The sequence below is a fragment of the Astatotilapia calliptera genome, chromosome 22, assembly GCF_964374335.1.
Source record: "Astatotilapia calliptera chromosome 22, fAstCal68.1, whole genome shotgun sequence".
Taxonomy (NCBI): Eukaryota; Metazoa; Chordata; class Actinopteri; order Cichliformes; family Cichlidae; genus Astatotilapia; species Astatotilapia calliptera.
In genome coordinates this window covers 29,392,072-29,408,517 of record NC_137442.1, presented here as the reverse complement: position 1 = coordinate 29,408,517, position 16,446 = coordinate 29,392,072, and the positions used below count along the sequence as shown (strand labels likewise).

At 37.7% G+C, this 16,446-nt stretch overlaps 1 protein-coding gene across 1 annotated transcript in view; it reads left to right on the top strand.

Annotated features, from left to right (window-relative positions):
- The first annotated feature begins 15,367 nt into the window (after positions 1–15,367).
- Positions 15,368–16,446, top strand: part of LOC113014532 (CMP-N-acetylneuraminate-beta-galactosamide-alpha-2,3-sialyltransferase 1-like) — a 43,499-nt gene continuing 42,420 nt past the window's right edge. The window contains exon 1 of the mRNA XM_026156126.2: positions 15,368–15,956. The gene's annotated coding sequence lies outside the window, so the exon portion shown is untranslated. The remainder of the gene's footprint in view (positions 15,957–16,446) is intronic.

Sequence of the window (16,446 nt, the reverse complement as noted above, 5' to 3'; positions counted from 1 at the left end):
CCAATAGGCGCCGTAGAGCCAGACGTACATGGTTGATGTGCTCAGTCTGCGACCTGGAAAAAATCAGAATGTCATCCAGATACACGAGTGCGATGTGTGACGGAGGCTAGATGGCCGCCGTTTAAGGCTGAGACCTTCAGGACCTCTGGAAGGGGAAGTAGGGGCAGGCCTAAGATGTTGGCTAACTCTTCGTCTAGGAAATTTTGTTCAGAACCAGAGTCAATGAGTGCGCAGCAGGAGTGAGTGAGGGAGTGAGACATTAATTTAGCAGGGCAGCTGAGGTGAGGGAACACTTTTGTTGTGGCGCCCGCCAGTATCCCCACAATTACTGACGGGCCAACTCTTTTACTCGGTCTGGGCAGGAGTCAACAAAATGTCCTCTTTTTCCACAAAGAAAGCACTCACCAATCCGTTGTTTGCACACCAGTCTAGAGGAGGAAAGCTTGGCTCCGCCGAGCTGCATGGGTTGCTCTTCATCCCCGTGTTGCTCCTCCTCCTCACTTCTCCACATCAGAGTAGGAAGGTCCCTTGATGTACCCGTGCCCCCAGCAGGCCGCCGACCATCCCCGGCTCTTCTGCCGAACTCCCGCATGTGGTCGTCTAAGTTAATACACATATTGATTAGAGCAGACAAAGCTTTAGGCAGTTCCTTGGTTGCTAACTCATGCTTAATATTCTCGTTAAGGCTGCTGAGAAAGGCTCCACGCAGTGCTTTCTCCTCCCAGCCCGACTCCTCCGCCAGGATCCAGAACTCCACGGAAAAGTCAGCAACACTCCTCCTACCTTGCTTCAGAGAAAACATGCGATTACCTGCGGCATCCGAGCTAGCGCCTTTATCAAATACACAGCGAAACTTGCTGAGAAAGACGTCATATGACAAAGAGGGGTGGGTATTTAAAACTGCCTGAGCCCATTGAAGCGCCCGCCCAGTCATAAGTTGCACCAAATAAGCGATTTTAGCAGAATCAGAGGCAAAGGCACAAGGTTGCTGTCTAAACACAAGAGAGCATTGCGTCAAAAACCCCCGGCTCTTCCCCAACTCGCCGTCAAATTTTTCAGGTGCGGGGAGTGAGTACTCTCGCTGCCGCGGTGGAGGTGAAGGAGGATGCGGACAGGCTGCCGCGGCTTCCAGCGAAGGGGCGGGCTGCGTTGGAGCCGTATTAGGTGAGGAAATCAACATACCTTTAAGCTCTGTTATGGCTTGCAGAAGCGCGGTTTGTTCCTTTGAAACGTGCTTCAGCATTTCCTTGTGTCGCTCCAAAACCTCCGCTTGAATAGACAGCTGGCATGAAGCAGAATCCGCTGGGTCCATGGTGGTGGGATTATTCTGTCACGGAAAAGAGGGACCCAGGCGCGGTTCTTGCTCACAGAAACACAGTGCGTTTATTTACAGTGAAACAGACAAGTCCAACAATTCACTCAAAAGTGCAATTTTCCAATCGTGCTCGTCCCTTGCTCCCAGTGCATTCCGTGTTGTAACTCCCTTAGTGTGTGTGCTCCCCAACTCGCTTCTCTGTTCGCCCCTCCTGGAGGAAGAAGGAAAATCCAGCCGAATAACACGCTCACACTGCTCGCACAGACTATACCAGTTCGGAGTAATAATCCCACGTCGACTGTTGCCGCGAGTCCAGGTTAGATACCCCTTTCTAGCCTGGAGGGATGATTACCAACCGCTGGTCAGGTGCAGGTGGGCCGGCAAGAGCGATGAGGGACTCCCAATGACGACAGTCGCCAGGACACGCCTCTCCCACAGCGCGCACTTCCGTAAACAGCCCTGAGGACCAGGGAGGGAGAAGCAAACACACACACAGAAAACATAAAATCAAATCAAATCAAATCACTTTTATTGTCACATCACATGTGCAGGTAGGGGTGAATCCATTTAAGGTCTTTCAACAAAGCAACACAGGAAATAATGTAACTGTAGTTTTAAAAAATGTATAAACCAGTTCTTCTCTGGATGAAACCTGCATGCTCAACAAGCCCTAACACAGTCCTTATCAGCTTTTGTTTTGTTTTTTACAGTAATTTTCACTCCCAAAATGTACTGCTGCATGTCTGCCTCTCAGACATTTTTAGATGTGTTCCTTTGATAGTAGAAACTCCCTCATCAAGCTGATTAATTTCGAACCATTAATTTTCATTGCTGCAAGTAGAATATATAGTCATTATTGAAATATTTTGGCAGCTCTTTAAAAAAATGCCTTTCATCAGAGTTTAAACTGTAAATGTCAAAGTTAGAACACAGTGTTCTAGTTTGCCAAATGTAATAACACGAGTGACTATATTACAAATACCCATTCGTGCATTTTCTGGTCTTTCCTGTTTTGTTTTATTTTTTTTGTTGTTCTCTCTCTCTCTCTTTTTTCCATGTGCATGTTCTCACAAAGACTGCTGAACCCTGCCCTTAACTACAACCTTTAAAATCCTCTTTCGGTGTGTGATCTTGAATCAATATGTGTCCTTATTAAAACTGAGGAATTCTGAGATGATGGCTGTCAACTCACAGCCAAAAAAGGTGTGCTACTACTTTGTGGGGGATGAAGCACACAGGTGAATCATGCAAGGACATTTGTTTGCAGCTAAACTCCATGCCAGCTACAGAGCTAACTTGGCAGGGCATTTTAAAGGAGATTGTGCACTTGTAAATGTAACCATGGATACTGACCCTATTATATTACAGGGAGTGCAGAATTATTAGGCAAGTTGTATTTTTGAGGAATAATTTTATTATTGAACAACAACCATGTTCTCAATGAACCCAAAAAACTCATTAATATCAAAGCTGAATGTTTTTGGAAGTAGTTTTTAGTTTGTTTTTAGTTTTAGCTATTTTAGGGGGATATCTGTGTGTGCAGGTGACTATTACTGTGCATAATTATTAGGCAACTTAACAAAAAACAAATATATACCCATTTCAATTATTTATTTTTACCAGTGACACCAATATAACATCTCCACATTCACAAATATACATTTCTGACATTCAAAAACAAAACAAAAACAAATCAGTGACCAATATAGCCACCTTTCTTTGCAAGGACACTCAAAAGCCTGCCATCCATGGATTCTGTCAGTGTTTTGATCTGTTCACCATCAACATTGCGTGCAGCACCAACCACACCTTCCGAGACACTGTTCAGAGAGGTGTACTGTTTTCCCTCCTTGTAAATCTCACATTTGATGATGGACCACAGGTTCTCAATGGGGTTCAGATCAGTCTCAAAAGTAATTCTTTATTTTGATTTTTTTTTTTTAAACAGCAATGTAAATTTTTATGTGAGGAAAAAAAAGGGAGTCTTAAATGTCTTGATGCATGCTCAAGTCTTAAATGTTTTACTGCTCTCTAACATGACAGATAATGAAGTTTTGCCAGAAAAGCACATATACAGTACTAAAATATTGTCCAACACAAGGATGGTGTGACAGAGCAACAATAAGCTGTATGAAAAACTCATGTTTTACAAATCACTGTACCCAATTCATCAGCTGATTTAACTGAGATATAGATATCTATATAGATAGATATCTATATATCTTGTTTGGTTGGTTTTATTAAACCCTGATTCTTTTGTCCCCATGAACAGAACAGAGAAAACCGACTAATAGTGTGTTAAAACATTTATATTTCTTTTTATTCAATCATCTTCCGGAAGAGAGAGACCCCTGTACAGCCCAAACGCCTGTTGCAGGATTTCTAACATTAGAATTATAAACTGTGCCTCATATAGGTTTTATTTTGGTACTCTACAAATCACACAGTTTCAAACATTGCTTATATGGCAAAGCTCCTCTTTTCTGTGTCTTATCTATTAATATGCCTGTGCACTAAAACTTACTGTTTTTCAGTCTGGCTGAGCACTTAGTTTGTGAGTCAAACAAGCCTTCATTATTAAAGTACATAAAACAATATAATAAGAAAATAAGGATACTAATGATATTAATTTCATGACAGTTTCAGTTTTTTTGTTTTTTGAGTAGAGATGGTCACTGCCCTCCAAAGTCCTTTTAAGATTGGAGAACAGAAGGTGGACAGATCCATTTTGACTTCTAACAGCATCCTTTCAAAATACAGAGCCAATCAAATCAAATTAAAACAATGATCAAAATGTGTTCTGAAGTGAAATACTGAGCGGTTAGTATTATTGTACTACTAAATCATCCAGTTTCCCCTTTACCTGAAAGAAAGGGCAAATCATAACATACCACTGTGCCACAATAAGCAAAAAAGGTAATGAGTGTGTTTGTGTGTGATTAAGACTAGTTGTGTGTGATACAGCCATTTATCCAGGACCAATTAATACAGGAATAGTATTGCTGATACCAATACCAGTACAAATACTGACACTTTCAACTTATAAAGGCACCTTATGTAGGAGATCGATGTGTCACTTTGTCAAATCTGAACACAATTTAATGACACCTAAATCATTTTGATTTTGACTTTCCAGGTTAATTAGTTAACACAATAAAACACACATGTCAGCTATCTTGCGTTTTGAAACTGTCTTTTTTGAAGACCTGTAATATAAATGTGTCTTTGTAGCACTTTGGAACCGTTTCTGTTCATGTTCATGTTTGAGGTATATATATTTTCATCTCCAATAAAATAATGAATTCATTTATTTAACAGAATTCAGTGGGCTGAATATATTATTTGAAGACCTGAATATAGTTTTTAGGTTGTCAGTCTGCTAAAGTAGCAACAATAACACTAACATTGATTAATACTGAAGAACCGAATATGGGTCAAGACTGAGAAATTACGTTCATCCCTATGTGAGCTACATATTTAATATTCTCATCTCTGAAAGAACTGAGAGACTTGAGTCCCTCTCTGAGCTCTGTCTTGGCCATTTGTGTCTGTCTGACAGATTTCCTTCCTCCCCTCTTCCCCCTTTTTCATAATTTCATGTCTTTATACAAGTTGATGGTGTTGCCACAATAGAAAATGTCCTTTCAATACACATGACTGGTTGCAGTGTTTTCATTTACAGCTACAAATTTAACATGGAAGCATATATATATATATATATATATATATAACTAATCCTGTCTAATATTGACTGTTTGTGTGCTGACACATCCACACCTTCTCTGTCAACATTCATTTCAACAGAAATTTGACTTGAAGTTCCATCACAGCACATGTGTTACCAATACCCTGACACTGACATGTCAGTCATTATATCTCTCTTCAGTCTCTAAGTTTAAAATGAAAACTCTCACTAGAGGTAATTAATAATTTCAGCTTTCAATGCAAATACTGCACCCTGGTAAAGTCTCCATTATAATTTCAAAGGTAGGCTTTACACTCACCATAGAAAAACTATGCAACCTACCTAAGAATTATCTGTCCTATGCAGCAATCTGATTTCACGTAATAAGAAATCTTGAAATAAGACTTTTTAATCCAGAAAAAAAATGATTACATTTGAGAATTCAAGAGGGTTAAACAACATTTAAAAAGCTCAATTTTAGATAAAATTACTTAAAATGAATCTATTAAGCCCCCAAAGTAAGGTAAATATACTAAATGTAAGTCCTTTTCTATGTTTTGAATTGTTAATTGTAGAAAATGAATGCACTGCAACAAGAAAATTAGTTCTAATACAATGAAAATCTACTCAAGGTTAGTGACGTATCATTAAGTTTTTTCTTGATTGGAGTTGGCTATTTCTTGACTTCTACTGAAATCACAACCAGGACAAGAGTGATGGATGGCAACACTGATTACTCTCATGAGAAAAAAACTCTTTTTATCAACTATATAGGGCTGCTGCACAATCCCTAAAAATCTACATTTTCCCCTTAAAAAACACCAGACATTTTTGCCCTTTAACTTATGTTACAGTCATATAGTCACACAATGTTATAAATAATGGCATAAAACCAAAAAAGACTTAAACCTCTAAAGTGTCATTAAGGAACAAATTTGCTTTGTAAGGAGTTATTAGTAAATCACTTTCTCAGGACATTGTTAGGCTAATTAGGAACAAACGTTACACAAAGGTTTATAAGCTACACATGTCTAGCCTTTTTTTGTTGTGTATGTTGTGTATTATACAGATTGTAACCATGTTAATTTCACCACGTTTTTACGGAGTAATTGAAAATGAACACAATTTCATCCTAGATTTTAGACATACAATATTACTGTACATTGATGCAATTAACTCAAACACATCATACAACACTACAAAAGAGTTTTTATAGAGAATTGGTAAGGTTTTGATGTCAAGATGTCTTGGTTAAATTCTAAGAAAGATCACAGCAAGAGTGATGATCTCAACACAGTGACAACAGTGGACAGAGGTTAAAAGAAATTATGTCAAAGAGGTTCCATGTCTATTACAATTTGATGGAAACAGGGTCCTGCCCAAGTATTAATCCAGTCACTTCATTCTTTTCATTCAACAATAGTTCATAATCTTGTAAGAAATGAAGAGACCAGTTGCTATAGTTTGAGGGGATTTATGTCCAATTCTTGTTTGGATTTTAGCTGCTCTACAGTCATGGGTTTTTGTTGAATTTTTTTGGAATATTACGAACAGCTTATTGTTAATTTGGATCTATGAAAACAAAAGGAATTAAAAGAAGAATTCCAAGCAACACTTCTCTGTGACATTTGCAGTGTTTCACTTGAGAGAAAAATAAACATTAAACATAATATGCCTGCTGAACTCTACTGAGTAACATGAGCTAACAGCAAACATTATAATGTGTCTTCATGCAAAAGTATCACATAACATTACGTTTATAACAGTGGTTGTCATTTTCCAAAAAAACAACAAAAATAAATAAATAAATAAAAAGAGCAGAGACCTAACTACTATTTTGTTTAAAATAAATAAATTAATAAATTAAATGTATTTTTCTGAATAGGACAAACCCCTTATGAACCATATAAGTGAAAAAGAAGATTAAGTCTTGAAAGAAGCATTTAATAACAGACAAACAAAAAATATATGACAGATTCCTAAGTATGAATGAGGATATCCAGTTGTTGTTGTTCTGGCAGCATGTAGTGGCTTTAATTAAGCAATTTATGTTTTCCTTTACTTTGTTACATGTTTTATTAGCACATTGCCACACTCATATGCTGCATGCTAAATGTGTTAGCTAGAATTAGCATTTTAACACAGCGCCATATATACAGTAGCTTGATAGTTACATCATGCAAGTTTTTTTGACTCATCTGCCTGTTGTTATTGTTTTGTTTTCATTTTACTGATAATGCACACTGAATTTACATGTTTTTGAATTTATCAAGCAAGAGTATTTGCATGTAGGTAATTTTTTCATTCATTAACTTAAAAAGTATTTTAATCTGCCTCAAGTAGACAGTCCTTTGTGGAATTTCAATACATGTCATTTTGAGGTTGGGTTCTTTTTTTTTTTCATTTTGCAAAAAAAAAATCATCCTTTTTTTCCTTTTTATGTTACTTAATTTTTGGTTACCTAAGACCAGCATCACAATGAAAGTTTAACTGAAGAGCAGTTTTTCAGTTCAAGTATCATAATACAAGACAACACTAACCCCTCTTTTGTACTTATGTGACGTTTGTCCACTCTACTGCATTGGTATGGAGCAAACAATCAATACTTTTTAAAAAATAAATATAATTTTGTTATTGTTTTCCTTTGGGCTTACTCTTAGTTTCCATATTTGCACATTTGGTTCTCATTTGAATAGTCCACCACCAGAGGTGGGTAGTAACGAGTTACATTTACTCCGTTACATTTACTTGAGTAACTTTTTGAAAAAAATGTACTTTTAAAGTACCTTTTTTTTTACGATACTTTTTACTGTTACTTGAGTACATTTTTGAAGAAGAAACGGTACTTTTACTCCGCTACATTTGCAAAATTCGACTCATTACTTTTTAAAAACTAATTAGTTTAACACATTAGATATCATGCTGCCAGTGAAGTTTCTGATAACGTTTTTACCAATCAGATGTGGCCATGCAGTCACATGACCAGTTTGAAACTGGCGGGCAGAGCCGCCCAAGCCTTTCAAAGTAGTGGACACATGTAAAGAAGAAACACATGAAAACATGACAGAGCCTATTGTCTACGCTAGAGCTGAAGAGGATGAACACCCTTGGCCTCATATACAAAGAATGTTTTGCATAAAAGCAGTACAAAAGAACAGCTATGTCTTCAGTGTCAGTGTCTTCAGTGAGAGCCAAAACAAACCAACTTTTCCACGTGAAAAAACGTGTAACCTGAGGAAACGGTAAGTTTTCTCTAAATATCTTTTTAGCTGTGGTTAGCTGGATGTCAGTCTCATGTTACAGTAGACTTGCAGCTCAAGCTGTTAAAGGGACGAGCCAAGGGCGTAGATTTGGCATGGACGGAAGGGACACGTCCCCACCAATATCCAGCAGTTATTGAATTGTCCCCACCAATAATTTGATCTCTTCGACTAAAGAAAAACAATCCTTATAGCACCCAGCGGTGGAGAAAGAGTTAAATTACGTCCTCTACTGGAGTCCTACATCATGTGACAAATATGGCCAATGTGATTGGCTGAGCCTTTCAGTGAGCTCTGTTTAGTTTTAGCAGCGGCAAACATGCGCTGCGAGGCCCTGCAAGGAAGAGAGGAGGACGGCAGCAAAGAGGAAGAACCTGGATATAAGAAAGTGTTTTTCAAAGAAACCTGTCAGTCACTTAAAGCCAAGTTCACTCGTGAAATGTGTCCGTCATAATAACGTTACAGGCTATGCTAGGCTTTGGCCCACATCAGTCTAAGTATGTAACCATGAATAACGTGTTTTGGAAACTAACTGCACAACAGGCGGCACTATTAGTTCTCTCAGTCTCAGAGCAGCATTTCTAATTTTGATTGAAACTGTCAGAGAAAACAGCAGCCTCGAGCAGGCCAGGATATTAGTTTACAGAGGCTGTTAAAATTATATGTCTAAGGTTAAATGTTGGTGACACAATAATTTCATCCTAATGGCACTGACATATTCATAGGATTAATTTTTGAGACAAAATATCATGAGGTAGTCAGATTTTGCAAATATTCCACCTTGTAGTGCAGTTTGCACAGTTTTAAAATGCACTCACGCTACAAACATTACTGATGAGTCAAGATCTGCCCAATTTGACAGAAACACTGAAGCGGCTCCACATTTTATTCTTATTGTCATGTATGTCCTATTTGTCAGGTGACAGAAGAACCAACACAAAGCTCAGAGAGTAATGGTGACACAAGATCACAGGTGAAATTGGAGGATGACTTGTTGGTTCATGACTGTATTTGAAGCACATGTGTGACTGCATGTATGTGGAATGTCTCACTGGTATTTATCAGGTGACAGAGGCAGCTCTGCCATGTTGTAGCTCAGACGGGAGAAGAGGCGAGCTCACAGGTCACTGACTGATGATTTGGTGCTGTAGATTAACGAGAGAAAAAAGCATGTGTTTGGCTCCTTCACATAGTGGATATTGAGTTGCTGTGTGGGACACCAGTAGTTCATGTCTGTTGCTGTAACAGTAGTTCATGTTTAGAATAAACAAAATCCCAGCTCGGGGCAATAGTGCCTAAAATGTTGCATAATTTTGCTGAGAGATCTTTTACTTTGTGGTCATCTTAGATGAGTAGTTTTATGGACAAAACCCACCAGGTCATTCAGTGTTCCCTTAGTGCCAAAATATAACAGATGTTGGTGCACTATAACTGAACTAATGTTGTTAAGTCCTTAAAGTCATATTCTTTTATTGTCATGACTGTATTTGAAGCTGTTTTTATTTTTATATGATACCTGATTTATATGGAATATGGCTGAAGTAAACTAAAGCCTAAAATACTTAGTCAGTCATTTGTTTAATAGTAATTTAACATTATATAATTAACATATAAAACTATGAATTGTGATTTTAAATGGTTTAAAAGCAGGTAGAATAGCATAAGTAGGCAAGTATATTTACTTCTTTTTTTTTTTTATGAAGAAGCAAAGACAAAAAGGAAAAAAAAGAAACAGGGCAGGGTTCGGTGGCTGAATCATCCGTCCCCACCAACGGCAAAACCAAATCTACGCCCTTGGGACAAGCTGTCGAGCTCAAGCTGCGAGTCATATTTTCGGTGCTACGTTGTAGTAAGTTTGTGGATGCTTTGTGCAGCTTCGCTGTCCTTTTAACTGTTCGCTGGTTAGCTAGCTTGAGCTATAAGCTAACAGCTAGCCTGGTTAATGACGCTAGAGCTCCACGCACATGCAAACAGCTCATCTCTACTGCTTTAACTGTTAAAACAGAAGGCAATACTGAGGGTAACAGGGTTTATTATGTGAAACAGCAGCTTGTTTAGTTTAAACAGTCTGCATTAAGCTGGACAAATACTGTGCGATTTTTTTTTTCCAGTCGCATTATTCAGCTCCTGCTCAAACTGTACAATTGAATCGCAGGGGTTAGAAGTTCATAGGATGCAGGGTCTCACAATATACGGCCCGATGCTCTGATGCAACTTGAGTGTTCAAACTGTGTGTCCATAACATGAAGCTTATCATACAAAATCTGTCTCTCGCTCTCCCTCTCTCTGTCTTTCACTCACACAGACACACGCACCACCACCATGAACTTTGCTAAATTACTTATGAAAAACATTGGCCAGGCAGCTGCAATTGAGCAGCAGTGTCCATCCAGCTCTTTTCATGGTTGTTGCAGTCGTGATAATTTTGTGAGGCCACACTGAAAAAAGACTCGGATACGGAAGCGTAGAGCTGCCACCCAGGCAAAAGAAAAATAGAAAAGTGAAAAGTATATTGTTCTAACAATATACTTTTCATGTTTGTACAATATACTATCATGTTAGTACAATATACCTTTCACGTTTGCACAATATAATATCACGTTATTACAATATGCATAATTATCACGTTCGTACAATATAAATATTAAATAGGCTACATCGCAGCTCCAGTCACGGCTTCCATCACTGTCTTTCTCATCTTTTCCCAGAGTAACAGCCAAACAGTAGGATATATTGGCTATCACTGCTTAGCCTTGCACGCGTTCTTATTTTAAACTTAATCTGGAATTCATTGCAAACTGTTTGTGCAGGATATGAATGACAAGATTTTGTTTTTCTACAAGAGTTAGTAAAAAACATCTCCAGTGTCATCAAATCTTCTTGCCAAACATCCGCAGCTTGGCAGTGTATACAGCACTATAATGACCAGACCTAATTCTTTTGAAAACCATACATCTTTCCACAGGTCTCAACTTCATCAGACAAGACTTAGGCTACGTTGACACTGCAGGTCTTAATGCTCAATTCCGATTTTTTGATCAAATCCGATTTTTTTGTCTGCTTGTTCACACTACAAATCAAATGCGACAGCAAACGCTCTCTAGTGTGAATGCTCAAAGCGGCCCGCATGCGCAAAAGAAGATGTCACACACAACGCGCTCTGTTTAGACCGAGAGCAAACAATATTGTTTGACTGATGGCCCATAACCCTTTAAGACCTACCATAGAACAAAGTCCGCCAGATCTTATATTATATTTTTACATGCTGTAGTGCCATTTTTGGGAGCATTTCAAGTTGCTATACATCAATATAACCATTATAACCCAAATTTTAATAATATGTATGCATTAATTGCATAGTAACTACAAAAAGTGCAATAAACTACAAAAAAATTTGAAAATCGTTTTTATTTTTTTAACATATATTTCTAGTTAAAGAAATTTAAGAGGCTTATCCCTCAAAACTGTAAATACAAAAAAGTTGCACAATTTAGTTGCAGGAAATTTAGTTTGAGTGTCTTCATAGCTTTATTTTTGAAATACACCAAATTTTATATACTGCAGGAAAAACAAAAATAAATATTGTAATGCAAATTTGCAAAAACAGCATATGCATCAAAATTTTGAGTTCTAAGCATCCCAGAAATGATACAGAAAGTCATAAAGTCAAAGATAACTTTTAAAAACACCAGTATAGGCTTATGAGGCCCTGAAGTAAAAAAAAAAAACTACACTTCCGCGAAAATGAGGTCACTTCCGGTTTCGGGCAGGTAATGGCGGACATGCGATAGTTCGCGCTGACGTCTATTCCTACGTAGGAAGTGTTCTGAACAGCTGATAATATTCCAGAAAGCCTGTTTGTGGAATATTATGTTTTTGTTGCTGTAAGCGCTTTTTATGCAATTTTTGCAAAGCTATATGTGGAAGGAAAAGCTGATGGCATAAGATGTAAGTACAATTCCTCCGGTTTCATATGCAAAAAAAATTATTGCGCTAGCTTACGTGGTTCCAGTTCTACCGGGATTTAAAAATAGTTACGCAAAACAGAGTGTGCCTGCTCTGACCGGCTTTAAAGGGTTAAAATAAAGACTTCGGACTTTACGTTTTTTTGCTTTAAGTTATTTTGTTATTTACATAATAATGTAGATAACCTAATAATTATCCTTATTGCTGTTTCAGAGGAGCGGTGCTTCAAATGATAGTTGCACATTACTGTCAGAATCTGCAGATTATGCAGTCCAAATAAAATGTTAACGTTTCACTAACAAATACAGTGGATGGTCAGGAACCATTCGCGATGTCTTCACGGGCGCTTCTGCGGCGCTGATAATTGGCGTCTGTCTTGTGTCAGTGACGTAAAGGACGGATTTAATGCGACATGACCGTTCAAACAGCAGTCGCTTTCTAAAACATCGGATATACATCGGATTCAGTACCACATACGAAAGTGACCCAGATCGGATTTGAAAATATCGCATTTGTGCCGTTCACACTGTCATACCATGATCGGCTATGGGTCGCATAGTGTCAGAAAAATCAGATTTGATGCGCTTTTGCCTGCAGTGTGAACGTAGCCTTAGACTCAGAGCTGGATGAGGCCAGCGGAAATAGCAGCCTAACCAACTAAGATGATGGATCCATGGGGTCAGGAAAGCCAGAAGCAGGGAGCTGGAGAGCTACCTTTCATGTCCATTCACTGGAGGTGTGGATCTATTGCATGGCTTTCCTCACATCAAGAAGCTCTCAAGAAGCTGTCGATCTCAAGAAGCTGTGACAAAACAAATTTCCCACGTGTGGGACTAATAAAGGTTATCTTATCTTATCTTATCTTATCAAATGCAATCAATGCAGCTCTTCATGCATCTGGAGCTTGTGAAGGACTTCTTAGTCAGGCAGGACTCCTGTTCACTGCTAAACAGTTACAGCTTCACAGATAGAGAGCAAACTGCTACTGAAGCTTAACCATCACTTCACTGAGTGAAGAATTGGCACATTTTTGCTAAATATGCAGAAATAGATGCACACCCATACAATTTATGGTAAACTGAGCTGCCTTGTATGTACATTTGTCGAAGTTGCCTCATTCTAATGTTTTCTCTGAGGCTGCTGTGCCATTTGGAGCAAAAATGAATATAAAGTTTACAGCATATCCTGTCACTGGAAATTGTTTGCATTTTTTATACATTTATATTATTTACTGTAGGTATTGGTGAAAAAAAGCTTTATGTTTTGAAAAACTGAAATGTGGAAATTTGAATTGTTGTGCCTTATTTTGTTGATCTTTTTACAACTGTTTACAACTTGCATAGTTCCCATTTCTGTATAGCTGTATTTCTCAGATTTCTGTAAAGTTATTTATTTCATATTCTGTATAGTTTTTCATATTTATATCCTGTTCATATCCTGTACATAGCTTGTACTCACTACAGCCTGTACATACTTATAGTTATAGAATATTCACAACATACTTCATACTGTGTACATTATAACATACCATAATAGACCCATTTCTGTAATATACTCACATATCTATATTATTGCTAATATATATTGTAATATATCTATATCACTAAAGCACTTCTGGATGGATGCAAACTGCATTTCGTTGCCCTGTACCTGTGCATGTCAATGACAATAAAGTTGAATTCTATTCTAATTACTTTTGTTTTGTTTTTGTGCTGTTTGCACTGAAGCACCGCAGCAATTTCCTAATGTTGTAAACCTGCTCAACATTTGGCAATAAACCCCTTTCTGATTCTATTCTACATATATTCCTTTTGAAAATACTAAAATTTGTATATTTTTTTAGTTTTGTTTGTCTGATAGCATTTATTTAAAAAATAAATCAGACATTTCAAAAACTTACTCGCTACTTGAGTAGTCTTTTCACCAAGTCCTTTTTTCTCTTACTTGAGTAACTTTTTTGAAGACTACTTTTCACTTTTACTTGAGTAATAATATTTTAAAGTAATGCTACTCTTACTTGAGTACAATTTTTGGATACTCGACCCACCTCTGTCCACCACACATTGCATCCACAGATTGCATCTTTGCCAAGATGTTTTTCACTGCAATTTCTTTGGTCTCCACCCTTTTATGGAACTGATCTAAATATTCCTTTTTTTCATCAAGACTTGAGCACCTGTCACAAATGTCCTAAAGTCATCATCCTTAAAACTCCACCCTTTAGAACAGTGTTCTCAAACTCCCGGCCCACATCACCCCTACTTGTGGTCAATACATTTACGTGAAGAAATGTAATCCAACTTGGCCCTTGAAGTTACGATTTTATGTTAGGGAGGATTTGTTTGTTCTTATGTGCAAAATAAAATAATTTCTTTAAAAAGCAAAAAATAATTTCATATGAAAACAATTTGACCAGAGAACACAAACATCTTGAGGGATTGGATGTGTTAGTTCAGTGAGAGAATTATTTGTAAAGAAAACAGTTTTCACTAGCAGTCAAAAACTAATGTGTACACTTACGTCTGCATTTTTATTTTGTTATATAAAAACAAAATTATAGCAGAAGTGCTGCCACGTGTCTGGCCAGAAAGTGAGTACCAATTTGATTATTTGGTAGTTGAATGAAAGGCTTCAGGTAGTTTAAAAAAAAGTTTAAGCTAAAAAAATATGTCAGTGAGATGATAGTGCCATCAGTGGCCCACAGCTCATTTACGATTGAGACCCCTGCTTTAGAACGACACACACACTATATATATATATACCAGTGATTCAGTGAATCGATGTCTCGTTCACTCTTGGCATACAGCTTGATGTCATCCATGTACAGGAGGTGGCTGACAACTGCTCCGTTCCGTAGTCGGTATCCGTAGCCAGTCTTGTTAATGATCTCACTGAGGGGGTTCAGGCCTATGCAGAACAGCAGTGGGGACAGAGCATCTCCTTGGTAGATCCCGCACTTGATGGTGACTTGTGCTATGGGCTTGGAGTTGGCCTCTAGTGTTGTACGCCACATCCCCATTGAGTTCCTGATGAAGGCTCTTAGGGTCCCATTGATCTTGTACAATTCTAGGCATTCCAGTATCCAGCTAGGTGCTGAATCAAAGAGCGAGCGAACGAATCACTCACTCACCCCCTCCCTCCTGGCTCACAGCTTCTTCTTCTTCTTGGTTGGCCACCAATGTTAAGGCGCATTACCGCTCCCTGGCTCACAGCGCAGTGGACATTTAGATGAGAAAATATATATTTGACACACTTAAGGAAAATACTAATAAAATACAAATAAACAAAATAAATGTTTATTAAGCAATTTTGATGGGAAGTTGCTTAATTTTAGAAATGTTTTTGCTCTTTTTTCTCTATAAAATAGTTTTTTGTTTTTTTTTAATCATTCATCTTAGCAGTGGGATTTACATGAAAAGGGAAACAAATTAAGTTTGAGTGAAAATCTAAAATTTTTGCACTCTCTGGTCAACTGACTCAGTGAATCAAATGACTCAAAAAATCCGATTCACTTTGGTGAGTGACTCATTAACACTCGATTCAGTAAAAAGAATCAAATTTACCATCACTACTGTAGATAATTACAGGGCTTCACCACAAGGAGGAAGCAGTTCTGAGTATGGCAGGATACTGCAAGTCTTTACCACAAGGTAAAGTTTGTCAGACAAGAAAGAGACTGCAGACTGATCACATCTACAACTACTCTCTCCACTTTCTTTGTGTAAAACAGGTTAGTGTGTTATTATCTCAACACCTTTATAACGACACATAACTCTTTTCTATGTTATTATAATGAAGTTTTTATTTTATCATTATTTCTATTTTATTTTTTCTCAAATGTAGCTCCTAGACACACTTTTTCTGTCCTAATTTGTATCAAAAGTCTTGAATAGATTGACAGATCTAATTTCAATATGATAGAATGATCATTTATATGATTCACTACTATAAATGGGGTGTCGTGTACTCTCATTTTGGGAGATGGCTCAATGTGTTTTTGTTTATTTCTGTTAGTTCTTTTTACATATAATAAGATTAAACAGATGGTTTTAAAAAGATTACAAATTAGGTAATCCCAGTGTTAGCGTTGCTGCACAGATATATTGGTTAAACTGGACCAGAGTTCAGCTGTGAGTTGCAGCATGTTTCAGATGCGACAGATACTTTGAAATCAGACAGATAACATTAACCTCCTAGGACCTGGCGTCCACATATGTGGA